Here is a 14,966-nt window from a genome sequence, read left to right on the forward strand (position 1 = left end):
CAGAAAACTTCCTGTCGGAGAGAGAGATACAAAACAGCTTGTTGCGGGCAGACGCCGGGTCACTCAAACGAGTCAGGTTGTGGGGGCCTGCACAGAAATGAAAAGTAAGCCGGTAAGCATTAGAAAGACAAGAACAGGCGCCAGGAGAGCTACTTACTCGAGGTTATGATCCAGTCTTCAAAACTATAATCGGCAGGTGGCTGAATGGTGGCCTTCCTCAGGTAGAAGAATTCCTCTAACCATTTTTCGTCCCTCGACTTCGACACATGCCTAAAAGGAGTCTCGCCATGGCCGTGGAAGGAAAACTGGCCCCTCCCCAGGGACCGGATCTCATACATGTGAGCCAGCTCACCAAGGCAGATGGTGCTACTCGTATTCTGGCTGGACGACAAAGAATAGAGGAGAACCCTTCAGATATTGGCAGAAATTTGGGCCATGGCGAAGTTGTTGGTTCGAAGGAAGTCTTGCATAAGTTTAGGGAAGGGGAATCGAAGACCGTATCTGAAGGGGTAAAGATAAAGGCAAACCCATCCTGCACGGATGGCATCCGCCTTTTGGTCGGGCTCAGGGATGGCGATATCAACCCCGTCGCCGAGCCCCAGCATTTCTTTGATTATGGGGATGTCAGCGATGGTCAGGGAGGAGTTGCAGTCTTGGGGGTTGAACAAAGAGATCACGGGATGGAAAGGTAGGGTCTGGGTTTAGGTCGGCCGGAGTAGAGGTTGAGGCGGTGTGGCGAGTTTTACCCATAATTGAAGAAGCAGAGAAAGGAGGATTAAAGAAAGAAAGGAGTACCTGGTGAGGCGAAGCTGCGGTGGAAATGACGGAAGACCGGCGAGAAAGCAAGAGAAAGAAGAAGGGTTTTGAGGGAAAGTGAGGGTTTTGAATTTTGGAGTTAATAGGGGAAGTAGGTGAAGTAGTTGGAGTTATAAAGAGAGAGGGAGAGATAGGGTCCTAGAAATGAGGGGAGAAGTAGGGGCAATGATGAGTGTTTGGGAAGCTGTGCAAAGACGGCGCGGGTTTTAAAAATTCATAATTCCTTATTCAACATCTCAAGGCGTGTCTCACAAGGAATTAGGCGCAAACTGTTTGGGCCAAATTCTGCGTATTAGCCTAGTGGATAAGTAAGTCCATCAAGACTTATTCAGTGAATTGGGCCGAGTAACTTAGTAATCATAATGGGCCCGTGAACAAAAGAAGCCAGGGAGATTTCAGGGAGATTTAGGGAGATCAGGGAGAATAGAATACAATGTAGCGGATTATGGAAAGAAGCATTGTAGGACCGAGATTCCTTGTCGTGCAAGGAGTAGGACTCAGCTAGGGTTTTCACTCTATAAATAGCCAAGAAGGCGGAGAAGGAAGGGGACTGAAGAACTATCATAAAAATACCACACCTTGTGCTAGCTAGATTGTTGTATTATCTCCCTTGTACTCATTCTCACATTAAAAGCTAGTGCAATCATTGGAAGGGTACTGTCCCTTCCCGCGGTCGTTTCCCACATTGGGTTTTCCGCGTTACCAAATCTCTCGTGTCAACCTTTATTTACATCTATTTTTCGTATTTTGCATTAACATAAAAAATACAATCGCATACAACAAATAAGACCACATTGACCTTACTTAACCTAATTCAGTAGAAAAACACCAAAACAATAATATAGAACTAATATAGATCCCGCGCAGTAAATGCGCGGCATTTATAGAATATTTACATTTTAGTGTTTATTACTTTCTCATTTAAATTTATACCTTAACTTTTTCATATTTCACCTTATTATATTTTGATATGAGAAAAAAATAAAACTGCAAAACTAATAAAAAATTTGAGTATGTCATGAAATTTGTTTTTTAATGAATTTTTTTTATCACAAAGTTAAGGATTTCATTTTATTACTTTTCTTTAAATCATCTTAATGATTTTTTTTTTCACAAAGCTAATAATATTATTTTATATTTTTGTTTTATAGAGTGCAAGTATGCATCAAGTCATTCTCAAATAAAGATTAGCAATTTGTATTTTATAATTTTATACCACTTTTATTTTATTTTGATTAAAACATCCTCTTACTACTAAAAGAATAAAAACTCCCTTAGTTTTCCCTCCAAATATATATATATATATATATATATATATATATATATATATATATATATATATATATATATATATATATATATAGAGAGAGAGAGAGAGAGAGAGAGAGGGGGGAGAGAGAGAGAGAGAGAGAGAGAGAGAGAGAGAGAGAGAGAGAGAGATTTAGGATCCTATGAGAACCCTCTTTCTATGAGAATCATGAGAACCATTCTCCACCATTAGATCAAATAATCTAACGGCACACATCTTACATGCACACTTGTTATTTTAAGTAAGGGTACTTTGTCTGTTTTGTTATTCACTCCGCCTTCTTCAGTACTCATCTTTTATTAGTTCCTAAATGCTAATCTGATTCCATGTCCTTTGTCATTTTATGAATTCTTTCTTCAATTTCTCTCCTTTTTGTCTTATTACAAATCATTTGGTTTGTTTTTGTTTTATCATTAAAGTATGAATCACTCAATTTTTTTTGTCTTTTTAATTCCCGGATCTATGTCTTTTATACAACGGATCCCCTTACATAAACATTTCGAATATTCTTTTGATTAATTTATATGGTTTAGGTTGACTTTGTGCTCTTTGTTTTGTAAATTGGTCATATTTATATATTTGTTTCAACCTTATTATTTCTTATGCTCTTAGTTTCAATTTGTCGTCATCGGTTGTTAAATTTGCAATTACGATCTACTTTTGAATTAGTGCCAGTTGTTCTTATTATGTTTGTTTTGTTCACTGGCCGGTGAAATAGCTGAACCTTTGATACGAAGGTTCTGAACCTAAGGTATAAAAGTTCGGACATTTGGTACAAAAGTTTCAACTTGAGGTTCTCATGGTTCTCATGGGAAATGAGTTCTCATAGGATCCTAAATATATATATATATATATATATATATATATATATATATATATATATATATATATATATATATATAGATTTAGGATCCGGTGAGAACGATCACTCATTGAGAACGGTGAGAACGCACTATATACATTAGAAATATATATACAAGGAACACTTTTTTTTTTACCAAATCTCAGATAGACTTTTGACTATCGTAGGTACACTTTTTATCAGAATTCTATATAAACTTTTTAATAATATAGATACACTTTTTTTTTTTTACCAAATTTCAGTTACACTTTTGACTATCGTAGGTACACGTTTTACCAGAATTCTATATACACTATCTAAAAATGTTTTTATCAAATTTCAGATACACTTTTGACTATCGTAGGTACACTTTTTATTAAACATATCGTCGATACATTTTTTTTTCACAATTCTAGATACATTTTTTGACACGGTAGATGCACTTTTTTAACTTTATCTCAGATACACTAAAATGTATCGTGGATGCACTATTTTTTTTCATAATTATAGATACACTTTTTGACCGTGTAAATACATTTTTTAACAGCATAGGTACAATTTTTTTACCATAGATAAATGTTTTACAAAATTTTAGATACAATTATTAACAATGCAGATAGGTTTTTTCCCCTCGTGGATACACTAATTCTCTCATATGACTAATGTATCATAAAATAAATATACCCTACATCCCTACACCCCTGTATAATTATTGTGCCTCGAACAACCACCTCTCACCACCATTAACCCCAACACGAGTACTGCCACCACAACCACCCCCTCACTAACATCACCGTTACAACTCAACATTGGGCGCCAACTCAAACCAGCGTAAAGGGACCACTGCCGCCAGTTCACCGCTACAAAACCTTCACCACAACCGTCGCCACACCACTACCACAACCCTTCCCTCGTCGGCGCTAATCAGACCTCCACGTGCCAAGTAGTAACTCTTCTTTCTTTCTCCTTTATTTTCGCAAAAATCAAACCTTAATTATTCAATTATTTCAATTTTGTGTGATTTTGATTTTGATTGATTTCTACCCGTGAAGAAGCACATGTACTAGCAAATTGTGGTGCCGGCGTTGTGCGGCATTGAAAAGTTGACGAGGACCCGTGATGTCGACGCACCATCAGTAACTCCGGCGGCTTTCGTCGAATCTCGATGACCAGGCTCGTACAATAATTGACATTTCTTAATCAATTTGTAAAAATCAAAATTACCAGATTCGTATTTGTCCCGTGAATTTGTTTGGTATAGAATTGATGTATGCTGCTTTCCATGGTCTATAGCTTGTTTGACAATGTGCTTGATTTTCTAGGCTTTTAGCTGTAATTTGAATTGATTTCTGGAAATGTTGTGACTCGAAAATAGAAGAGGAAAGTTTATTGGGGATCGATGGTGCAGGGCTGCTCGCCGGAGTTCAACGTGGTTGTCATTGTCGACGATGGCGATGGCGATGGCAGTTAATGATTGGTGACGGGGGTTGATGAGATTGGGGGTAAGAAAATAAGAGTTTGTCAGTTACGTACTAACGTTTGAGGTAGATTTATTGTAAATAAGGTATATAGTGCTCTCTCTCTCTCTCTCTCTCTCTCTCTCTCTCTCTCTCTCTCTCTCTCTCTCTCTCTCTATATATATATATATATATATATATATATATATATATATATATATATATATATATATATATATATATATATAAATATATATATATATATGTATATATGTATATATATATACACACACACATTAGAATACAAGGTGTACTTTTTTTTTTTACCAAATCTCAGATACGCTTTTTTCTATCGTAGATACACTTTTTTTACCAGAATTCTATATACACTTTTTAATAATGTAGATACACTTTTTTATTTATTATTTTTTTTTATTTTTTACCAAATCTCAGATACACTTTTGATTATCGTAGGTACACTTTTTTACCAGAATTCTATATACACTTTTTAATAATGTAGATACACTTTTTTTTTAACAAATCTCAGATACACTTTTGACTATCGTAGGTACACTTTTTATTTAATAATGTAGACACACTTTATAACAATGTATACACACTTTTTTCCATGCTAGATACACTTTCCCCAATTCTAAAACCTAATTATCTTAGATACACTTTTTAGTCGAATTCTATATACACTTTTTATTAATGTAGATACACTTTTTTCTATGCTAGATACACTTTCTACTTGAATTTTATATGCATTTTTGTAAGAACATAGATACCCCTTTTTTTATCTTAGGTACACTTTTTACGCAATAAAACTTAATGTATCTGATAATATAATTAATGTATCTAATAATATTTTATTGTTTAGAATGTAAATTGATAGTTGTTAACATTGATCCGCGAGTTATATGAATGATTATAAATCATCGTACAATCAACCCCAACAAATACAAAACTGTAAGCACTAGATATGATTCGATTCTATGGTAAAACTGTTGGAATATGTGTCCTCCGACAATAATGCGATCACAACTGTCGATCATGATGATCACATGTTTAAGTCTCATTTTAAGAATACATGTGGGAAGTAATTTTTACTGTCAGCTGGTCCACACATATCGGTAATGATTGGTTGACTAGAGTTTGACATTACTGTCGTGCGACGGTGGTGATCAGTTGATCCCCTTAGGTCATACCTAAAGGGTAACACTCTTATTTGAATATTTAAGTGGTCGTATGACGATACGAGTCAATTAAATTGCTTAAAATTGACGGACGATTTTGGGAGTAATATTTACGTGTCTCGTTGTAATTTGATTAAATTAGACACGGTCTAAGTAATCGAATTGTTTTATTGCTTAGATGAAATTATTGTTTACGGAAACAATTGAACTGAATGAATAATTTATTATAAATACAAGATGTTGTAATTTATAATTGGTAAAGTGTTTTGGTACAAGTAATTGTGAATTACTAAGTCGATTTTGTACATGACGTATTTTATTAATACGTTGATTTTTAATACGTTAAAAATACATGAAATTTTTACATGACTTGTGACATGTGACATATTGACAAATTGACAAAGATAAAATGGAATCCATTTTATCCAATATAGACTGAAATATGGGAGGGAGTATAATGTTTAATTTGTGTTAAATTATTAAGTGGAGAGCATAATGATGATAACTAGCTTATAGCCATGCAAGCCTAGTCTTTCTTGAGAAGAATAACTTGCCCATGCATTGGCTCACCTCTCCTCTCCTCTTCTCTCTCCCCACCGGTTTTCCAAGTGCAACATAGAGAGTTTTTTCTCTATTATTATTCATTCATACGTTCACAAAAATATTTCTAGTGTAAGAAATTAAAAACTCTCTAATAAAAACTAGAGAAATAAAAACTCCAAATTCTTCCTCTCTTGGCCGAAATACAAGAGATAAAAACATTAGTTTTGGGTCAATTTTATTAAGATTAATATTGTTCTAGTATAAATAATATTAGTCTTTTAGGAGGTTATCTTGGGTATAATTCCTTGGGAGAGATTCTATCCTTGAATCTTTGTTCATCCATTTTAGGAGAGCTCAAGAACAAGTAAGAAGGAGATCTTACTTGCCTTTGATCCGAAATTTCCTATGTAAGAATGATGATTTCTTCTATGTATTTACTTATGTTTGCATGCATAAGATCTAATTAATTTTATGACTAAATTAAATTGAAACATATAAGAATATGTTGTAATTATGAGATATAGATTTCTAACAAGTGGTATCAGAGCCTTAGGTTATTTGCATGCAAATCGGTTATAGTTTTTCCGAGTTATACGATTAACATATAAAACTTATAAATTTGTGTTTAATATGATATATCACGAAATCAATTATGCATATTAAATTTTCTGATCCTAAAATATATTTAGGATATTTTGGTTAATTTATGGATTTTTATTGTTCATTTTATATTATAATTGCATTAAAAAATGTGATTTTATGATAAAAATGTCATTTTTGGACTAAAATTAGCTAAACTTCGATTTTTCCAGTGGTTTTTGGATATGTTTTCTCATATATTATTTTTAGATGACCTGTAAATTTTCATAATTTTATGAGTTCTTATGCTCGAAATATGGATTTTTCATGATAAAATCGAATTTAAATGATAAAATAGGTTAATATGATAAATATTTCGAATCTGGTCATAGAAATTTAGTATGTTGTCACATGCAATTTTATAAGATGTATGTAAAATAATAGGCTATAATGAAGTCCTTATGCATGATTTATGAATTTTTGATGAAAAATAGCATAAATAGTGACTTTAATTGGTGAATAATTGCTAAAACATACTTCATGACTAAGGAAAAACGTCACATGTTGCATTTTATTACCTATTTCAGATCTAAAATTGAAAAGTTAATAATTATAATTTTTCTCATATTTTTATAATAATATTTGATAAATCCGATAAACCGCAACAATGTTTTTCCCGGTAAATTTCGAAATTTTAACCTAAGTTTTTGAACATTATGAGTGTCATGGTATTTTTTTTTCAGAATGTTCATGTATTTAAATTTTGAATTTTGAATTTATTTGAAATTTTTATGATTTATTTGGAGTTTATGGCTTTTTATTGTAATTTTGAGTCCATTAATGAACAATTTTAAGAAATATTAGTTAATTATTGTCAATATGTTAGTGAAGACTAATTTTGAGTCCTAAGATGGTTAGGGTAATTAACTAATACATAAATGTGATTTTATGTAATTTATTGTGATTTTAAAAGGTTGAATCACGCAAATCCATAAAAACCGTTTAATATACGATATTGGCTCCTTAAAGGCGATTTAGCATTAAATTGGGCATGTTCATACATATTATAATGCTGCATTTTATTTATGATTGTCATAATTTTATTTTATGTAATTTTTGAATTATGTAATTTTTATTTAGTATGGCCTTAGTTTTAAATTGGTATTACCCGAAATGTATGGGAATATCGATTCGGTTGTAATTTATTGTGATCTCGTATCACCGTTTTTTAATTTAATAGATTTATTTTATTTTAATTACAAATGTATAATAGGAAATTATGTAATTTATTTATTCCGGAGAACCTTGAAGACGGTGCCACTCGAGAAGGCGATCCATTAAAGATGGTGTTACCTCGAGATGCGTGCCAAAACCGAAGTTCAAGGGACCAATGGAGTTGGTTTCCGAATTTGTAATAGTTTATTAGATTTACTATTTTAGGAAGGTCATACTAGGATTTAATTTATGCTTTGCATTTTATTTATATGTCGCATGCATCGCTAAATCGCCATAACTAAAACATGCATCATCATTTTAATCGAGTTTATCGACCGTGTCAATTATAATTATCGTAGTTCGCCGCTTTAGTTCACTTAAAACGTGATAGATAATAAATTGACATGACCTCTCGCTAAAATAAACAATTAAGACATAGCCTTACCAAAAAGTAGAAACCATGAAAACCTATTTCGTGAGGGGGTGCACTCGGCTTTACCGGGGTACAAACCTTGTTACGTAGGGGAAGTGGGTGATAAATGTCTACCCACCGAATTTATAAAGATGAGGGTTGTTTTCGGCTTTACCGATGCCCAAGTTGATGTAAATTTGGATCAAGGACACATTTATTCGAAATTTGGGTTGAACTCAACGAAAGTATTCTCGACGGTTGTCGGATGTGTTTCGGGCTAGAGATAAATTTTAATGTAGATTTATCGACCAAGAGTTCTAAAAGTAGAATCGATTAAAAAGTTAATCCACCGAGTTATATTGATAAGGGTTGTTTTCGGCTTTAACGATGCCTAAGTTAATATGAATTTGGGTCTTGGAATCATTTATAATAGTTAGGTAGAGGTCACTATATAAATGTTCATATCTTGTTAAATTTATTTACAAGTATGATTTAAAAAGACAAATGTTAATATTTCTTTTTCCTCCATACTTGTAGTTCATTACAATGAATCCATCAAACGCTACCGCACCGATAACTATTGAGTCTTGCCACAATGTTTTTGACGACGTTTGCTTCAACAATGATTTCGACACTACTAGAGAACTTCATTTTGGGATTGGTTCGGATGGAAACCTAAACTTCATTACTTCTTCTAAACCTCCTACAAGATCTCTTGTGAGCCGGTCTCAGGAAGACCGCCTTATAAAATCTATACGATCTTTGTCCTTGGAAGATAAAGATGCCAAAACTAGTGGGAGCTCAAGCAATCAAGTTCTTGCTTCAAAGGGCAAAAGGTTCAAGAACAAGGGAAAGAAAGGGAAAAACTTCAAGCAAGTTGAAGATGAGTGCCATTATTGCTATGGCATGGGACATTGGCTTAGGAATTGTCTCGTATATTTGCGAAATATAAGGGAAGGAATCATCGTTCCAAAAGGTAAAATTCCTAAGGAAATTTATGTTATTGATATAAATTATACTTCCACTACGACATGGGTACTGGATACCGGTTGTGGTTCTCACCTTTGTAATCATTTACAGGGTTTAACAGACGTGAAGTGGCTTAGCAAAGGAGATGTGGATCTACGCCTGTGAAATGGAGCTCGAGTAGCGGCCGAATCCAAAGGAACTTATGTATTAGCTTTGCCTAATGGATTTGAGTTGTATTTACATAATTGTTTTTATGTGCCTACACTCTCTAAAAACATTATTTCTATCGCTATGTTAGACATGGATGGATTTTGTTTTGTCATTAAGAACAATCGTTGTACTATTTCGAGGAACGACTTGGTTATAGGCCAAGCTTCTTCCATTAATGGCATTTACATTTTAGAAACCTCGAATCCGACTAATGATATCTATAACATTCAATCAAAGAAACTCAAATCAAGTGACCCAAATGAATCGTTCATTTGGCATTGTCGATTAGGTCACATAAACGAGAATCGCATCAAAAAATCAATTTCGACTAATGTGATTACACTATTTGATTTTCAATCATATGGAACATGCGAATATTGCCTTCTTAGCAAAATGACTCGAAATCCTTTTAGTGGTAATGGGACACGAGCAAGTGAACTATTGGGACTCATACATACCGATGTGTATGGACCAATGAGTATCACCGCTCGTGGAAATTATGACTACTTCATAACCTTCACCGATGACTTGAGTAGATATGGGTATATCTATTTAATGAAGCATAAAAGTGAAGCGTTTGAGAAATTCAAGGAATTTCAAAATGAAGTAGAGAACCAATTGAACAAAAGAATTCAGGCACTACGATCCGATCGTGGTGGAGAATATCTTAGCCTTGAATTCGATTCACACTTGAAAGGTTGTGGTATTATATAACAACTTACTCCACCCGGAACACCACAACTCAATGGTGTTGCCTAAAGGAGATATCGAACCCTACTTGATATGGTTCGATCCATGATGAGTCAAACCGAGTTACCAAACTCGTTTTGGGGATTTGTGATTCAAACCGCAATAAGATCTTTGAACAATTGTCCCACCAAAGCCACCGAGAAAACTCCATTTGAGATATGGAAAGGAAGAGTTCCTAATCTATCCTACATAAAAATTTGGGGTTGTAATGCTTATGTCAAAACCAAAAATGACAATAAGCTAGCCCCACAATCTGAAAAATGCACCTTTGTAGGCTATTCTAACACCCGAGGTTATTACTTCTATAAACCTCAAGAAAACAAAGTGTTTGTGTCTTCTAAGGCTGTCTTCTTAGAAAGGGATTTTATTTCTAAGAGACAGAGTGGGAGAAATTTTGAACTTGATGAAATTCAAGAGCCACAAACTGAGGTAGAGACGCAAGAAGATGTTCCTTCGTCGTCTAGCGCGGTTGTCCCTCCTCCTCTTAGAAGAACGGGCCGAGTTATTCGCCATCCCGATCGATATGTGGGACTTATCGAAGAAGATGGAACACTCGATGTGTTGCTTTTAGAAAGTGACGAGCCTGCTACCTACAAGGCCGCAATCTCTAGTCCTAATTCCTCCTTATGGCTTGAATCCATGAAGTCCGAAATGGATTCTATGCATGAAAACCAAGTATGGAACTTGGTAGATTTGCCTAAAGGGGCAAGACCTCTTAAATGCAAATGGATTTTCAAAGTCAAGAATGGCATAGAAGGATATGATGATGTCTACAAAGCTAGGCTAGTGGCAAAAGGATTTACCCAAGTCCAAGGTTTCCATTATGATGAAACCTTCGCCCCCGTAGCCATGCTAAGACCCATACGGATTTTGTTAGCGATTGTCGCATTTCATTATTATGAAATATGGCAAATGGATGTCAAAACCGCTTTTCTAAATGGGCATTTAGAAGAGGAGGTGTACATGATACAACCCGAAGGTTTTGTTGATTCTAAGAATCCTAACAAAGTGTGCAGACTTAAGAGATCCATTTATGGTCTTAAGCAAGCATCTAGAAGTTGGAATCATCGATTCAATCATGTTATAAAAGAGAATGGTTTCACTCGAAGTGTTGAGGAACCATGTTTATACATGAAATTTAGTGGGAGCAATGTTGTGTTCCTAATCTTGTATGTCGATGACATACTACTCATTGGAAATGATATTCCGATGTTGTCTTCTGTTAAAAAGTGGTTAGGTAACCACTTCCAAATGAAGGATTTAGGAGAGGCACAACGCATATTAGGTATCCGGATCCATAGAGATAGATCCAAGAGGATATTGGCACTAAGTCAAGAGTCTTATGTTGATAAGATTCTTCGACGGTTCAGCATGGACAAATAAAAAAGGGGATTGGTACCTATGGTAACTGGGACCATATTGATCAAGTCTCAATCTCCCTCCGAACCCCATGATGTTGAACGCATGAAGTTGTGATGCGACCATAATTGGCGCATATTTAGCCCCCGAATTACCATTGTTTCTATGCTTTTTAGTGCCTATTTGGGTCATTTCTTATCTTTAGTTCTTTGTTTTGCATATTCTTTGAGATTTTGATCCCTTGGTAGGAAAGGAGTAAGAATCTTGCATTTTCATGGCAAAACAAGGCTAAATTGATCATATTCAATGACCAAGCATCAAGGAGAGACAAGACTAGAAGGCCTTTGTACATAGCATAGTAGAAGAGCATTGTTGAGAAAAGGATCCTTGAGTCCCCAAGGAAATCCCCAAGGAATTCATGAAGAAAAGGGAAGAAAAAGAAGAAGGAAAGCTGCTGAGCTACAATCCGAACGGATTGTAGAGAATTCGTCCGTCCTCGCCCGATCCGAGCGTCCTCACCAGAATCCGCTCGGATTGCCCATGCCCAGTCCGTGCGTCTTGTTCCTTGATCCGCTCGGATCGTCCATCCCAAATCCGGCCGTCCCGACTCCCAGCCGCACGGATCACAAAGACAAAGACGCTTTCGTTCTTCAAGCTACGAAATGAAGAAGCCCTTCTCTCGGACAATCCCGGAGGCTCCTTGCTCAACTTAAAAAGTGTAATTACTAGTTTAGCCCTTAGTTAACCCTAATGCATCCTCCTAATTTGCACTATAAATACCCCATTAGTCTAATTAGAGGAGCATGTTCTTCTTATCAATAATTAGTGTAGTTAATATCAATCAAATCTCTCTTCATTATTGTAATCAAATATTAATCAAGTTTTAATCCAAGTTTTAGTTCCTTAATCTCTCTCTTGTTCTTACTTTATTTTGGGTAATTGAAGATTATTTGGGTTATTATTGGGAGATTGACAACCTCTCAATCTAGGATTCAAGTACTTCTATTATTCTTGCTTTATTATTGGAATCATTAGTAGGTATAATCTCTTAATCCCTTTTTAATTATTGCTAATTACTTTCATTTATTCATCATGTTTCATTATGTTAGTATGATTGACAACCTTTCTAGCATGATCAATATGATAATGAGTGAGTAGTCTCTTAGCTAGGGTTTAATGGGTGATTAGGGAAACCAACATGGGGAATGATTCATGCTTAAATTAATATGCTTTCATATCTTATTTGCTTGCTTGTTTTGATCTTAATGCATGCACATGTTATATTTGATGAAATGCTAAGCCTATGAATCCTTGCATTTACTATCATCTTCTATCCTTTCAACTTGACTTGTAAGACATAACCCAACTCGAGTCTTGTTAGACCATGCATGTGTTAAGTAGGGAAGATTAAGTCGACTTGTAGGTGTTGTACAATCCAAGAGATTCGGCTCCGGAACCCAAACTTTCCTAGGATTGTAAGATATAACCCAACTCAATCCATCACAACAATAATTGCTTGCTTATAATTTGAGAACATGTTTGTATGATCATATCCCATGATTCCCCTATGAACCCATGACACCCTAGTGCTTTTAATCAATTGTTTACACCCTTATTTCATTTACCTTGTTAGTTTATTTTCATTGCTATTTTAGTTTAGTAACCTTCTACATCAACCCAATTCGTGACACCCCTAGACACCACTAGTTACAATAGAATCTTCATTTCAATACCCGTCCCTTGGGATCCGACCTTTACTTGCCTCTTTACTAATTGTAGAGTTGTTTGTGAAGTATAAATTGTGTTTTGTATCGACCATTGACCAACGACCACATATGCTTAATTGTGAACACCAAATGGCTCCGATCAAAAATGGCGCGCCGTTGTCGGGACGGTGTTTAATTGATTTAAGATTTCTTTTATTGTTTTTAGTTGTGTCTTTTTCACCTTGGGAAGTAAAACTCCTCAAGGTTTGTTCTAATTGTTTTTGAGTTGTTTGATATTTTGCATGTCTAGAAGGTTACAAAGAGATTTGTTACCTTTTGACCGTGAAATCGAAAGAACCTTGACGAATAATAGGAGACTTGTTAGGAGGAATTTGGGAGGTGTTGGTGAAGTTGTTCAACCCACTAGTGAGTTTGTCAATCCTTTCGCAATAGAAGGAGAAGAGAACCCATTAAACAATACCACACAAAATCCACCTACAATGCCTAAATTCTCGTCACACTCTATACCCACCGAGGAGGATCTACCAAATGGTACTCCTACCCCACAACATCTTACCGGAAACTTTATTGCCAAGTCCGCCTTCATCCAACTAGTTGAGAGGAGCCAATTCGGGGGAATGCCTAGTGAGGACCCTCATTCTCATATGGAAACATTTTGTGATTATTGTGAAGCTATCTCTCAAACGGGCGTGACTCAAGACCAAATAAGATGGGTCTTATTTCCTTTTTCGTTAATCGGCACCGCAAAACAATGGTTGAAGGGCCTTGATAAGGCCACCCTTGGAATAGATTCTTGGAAGAAGCTAGCTCTAGCTTTCTACAAAAATTTCTACCCACCGGAAAAGACTAATATGCTAAGAGCTCAAATTACGGGTTTTAAGCAAAGGGATGAAGAATCTTTGTATGAAGCTTGGGAGCGGTTCAAAGGTATTTGTCGCTCATGTCCTCACCATGGACTTAGCGAATGGTTTTTAGTGCAACAATTTTGGAATGGTTTATATGAAGATTCAAGGAACATTCTCAATATGGGATCAAATGGAATGTTCACCGAAGTTGATGACAATCAAACATGGAACAAGATTGAGGAAATGGCGGTCCATAATTCGCAATATAGTAGGCCTCGCAAGGCTACTAGAGGAAAGTATGAAGTGGACACCGTTACTCAATTGGGTGCTCAACTTAGTGCTCACATTGACACAATCAACTTGAAGTTTGAACAAGCTATGGCTAGACTTGAGGAAAGCTCAAAATCATCAAAGCATCATGTCAATGCCATGACGGCATCCTCATCAATCCCAAGCGGGATATGTGAGAATTGTGGAACCTTAGGTCATGACTCAAGCGAGTGTAGGGGAACAACCGAGCAAGTCAATGCTTTCCAAGCTTACAAAAGCGGTACCCCTTATTCAAATTTTTACAATGAAAACACCAAGTTCCATCCAAATCTCACATACAAAAGCCAAAATGTCCAAAACCCTCAAACAACATACACTCCACCACCCATGAGAAATCAAAACCAAAGACCCTTTTTCAATCAAAACCAAGGTTACCAAAATCAAAATCCATACAATCACCACAATGAC

At 35.4% G+C, this 14,966-nt stretch overlaps 1 non-coding gene across 1 annotated transcript; it reads right to left on the reverse strand.

The window, feature by feature from the left end:
• Nucleotides 1–14,234: 14,234 nt before the first annotated feature.
• LOC141625951 (small nucleolar RNA R71) lies at nucleotides 14,235–14,341 on the reverse strand. The gene has a single exon (XR_012535691.1). It is a non-coding gene; the product is annotated as a small nucleolar RNA R71 (small nucleolar RNA).
• Between the last annotated feature and the right edge of the window lie 625 nt (nucleotides 14,342–14,966).

The sequence above is a fragment of the Silene latifolia genome, chromosome X (assembly GCF_048544455.1).
Source record: "Silene latifolia isolate original U9 population chromosome X, ASM4854445v1, whole genome shotgun sequence".
In the NCBI taxonomy this organism is placed as follows: domain Eukaryota; kingdom Viridiplantae; phylum Streptophyta; class Magnoliopsida; order Caryophyllales; family Caryophyllaceae; genus Silene; species Silene latifolia.